Below are 2,512 nucleotides of genomic sequence, written 5' to 3'. Positions count from 1 at the left end.
GGGGGAATCTAAAAGCCCAAGTTTTCGGCGACATTTTGATCATAAAAGTCTTTGGGTTTTTTATTTTTCCAAAAGATGGAAATGACTCTGAGCCAATGCACAATTCCCTTATTGTCTGCGTATTGCATCTCCCTTTTAAATAATGGACTAAAGATTTTTCCTTTTGCAACTGCTTTTTGCATATCACTTCTCTATTATTGAACACCTTTTCAGCATATATATAGACAATTTATATTAATTATCACGACATCTGAAAAAAACACACATTTCTTTTCCAAAGTACATACAGAGACGAAATTCAATTGCTTTTGGCTTTTTTCCTGCCATGGGTTATCCATTTGTTTCAACGAGTGGAAAACACAACATCTCATCAAACATATAAATGGCTTTCTTTCTCTCTCTCTTCGAGTCTTGGTCATCATCAAACTTTCATTTTTTTTTTCCTTGACAGGACTTGTTGGATGTACAAATTAATGTACTGAATTATGGTGCCATTTTCGATCATAGCCGTACATTTATTGGATCGACATATATTCTCATTTATGTGTGACGTGTTGCCTTGTGATTGTTGTGCAAAGTGGGAGAGCAAATATGCTTTAAGAAAAGGGATTCGTAAGCTCTTTTTCAGTTACTTTGTTACTAGTTTTTGCGACAATTTATGTTAAAGTAACTGTGTACAATAACTGGATATGGTAACTCAAATGGATAAAAAAAATGTGCATTGAATAATTGGAGTTTGTCTCACATCTATATAAATATGTTTATCACCGATCACTCAATCATCCAATCATCTTTAATATTTAATTAATTTCTCTTTCTTCTACATCACTAATATTCATTTCAATCCAACAACCTCTGTTTTTATTGATTTATCAATGATCATCCCAACCACCCAACAACAATATTATATATAATTATTTTATTATTATTTTTAATTGTAATAATTTTAGTAATATTAAATATAAATTAAATATTAATAAATAAAATAAAATAAAATTAAATATAATTAAAAATTCATAAAAATTTAAATTACGACAAACTAAAAATATAAATTACATCAATCCAAACTCGAAATAGAAAAAAATAAAACATACTAACCATTTAATTATCATCGCCAAACTTTTTTCATATATGTTCGATCAATTGAAAAATAGAGAAAGAAATACTAGATGTTATATGTAGAGAGGGGAAATTGAAGAATTTGAAGGTGTATTGAAATATAGCAAGAGTAGTCTCTATTTATTGAGAATGAAAAAAATATAAATTTTGATATTTTTATTTTTAAATATTTTATATAAAAAATATAATGATTTTGAGATGGTCGAACATCTCTCCATTGTGCCTATTCAATTCTTCTTCTTTTTTAATGCTTGAGCGGTCGACCTGGTGTTCCAAACACTACCGGTAAACTTGGTCTTAGACCCATGCACCAGAAATTTCACGCAAGTATTATTACTGAGGTTCATAGTCAGGGACGGAGCCAGGAATTAATTTCGGGGGGGGTGAAATTGTACGGGGGTTCGGGGGCGGTAGCCCCCGAGAAAATTTTTTTGGGCATTCTGTATATTTAAGATATTTTTTTATTAAAATACGAGCATAATACTAATAATAACGAACAATATTTTCATAGATTATATAATTTCAATATATCACAAAACTTTTTTTGGACATTCCGTATATTTAAGACATTTTTTATTAAAAGGCAAGCATAATAATAATAATAACAAACAACATGTTCATAGATTATATATTTTCTATATATTATAAATTAGTTTCAATACATTATAATTTTTTTTAGCATTTCATACATATTAGGCATTTTTTATTAACAGACAACTATAATAGTAATAATAACAAACAATATTTCATAAATTATATAGTTTTAAATAACGGAATTATCCTTACATTAAGTATATATATGAGAGAATATAATAACCAAATACTCTTTTATAAAACAAAATTATTTTATAATAGGTATAAACATATATCTATATATATTTTAAAATTAAAAAAAAAAAAAAAAAAAAAAAAAAAAAAAAACTCAAAATTTGGGAGGGGGCTCTAGCCCCCCCTGGCTCCGTCCCTGTTCATAGTGTTCTTTTTTTTATTATTATTATTATGTAAGAGGTTCATAGTGTTAGTTTGTCCAAGTTATATGGCCAGCAATCTTTACTTTTATACAATAAGTAGGGTCGGACGCAGAAAAATAGTAGAGTACTATTAAAGAGATTAAATCAATCCAAAAAAATCGGACGACAACAGTGCTGAAAAAAATCTAGTCCAATGAAATAATTGATAATAAGGTTAAAAAATAAAAATAAAAATAAAAATAAAAATTGTTGGGGTGCTGAAACCCCCCAGCCTCTTCAATCCGATCATAATTTTTAGTCCCTTAACTATGATGGTATTCTAAATTATTCTTGATACGAAAAATATATTTTATTTATTACTGAAAAAAAAAGATAATAAATTCGTCAGATTGTTCTAGAACTTAGAATTAGGCACCTGAACG

The sequence above is a fragment of the Salvia miltiorrhiza genome, chromosome 2 (assembly GCF_028751815.1).
Source record: "Salvia miltiorrhiza cultivar Shanhuang (shh) chromosome 2, IMPLAD_Smil_shh, whole genome shotgun sequence".
In the NCBI taxonomy this organism is placed as follows: Eukaryota; Viridiplantae; Streptophyta; class Magnoliopsida; order Lamiales; family Lamiaceae; genus Salvia; species Salvia miltiorrhiza.
Note: the sequence above shows the minus strand (reverse complement) of the source record.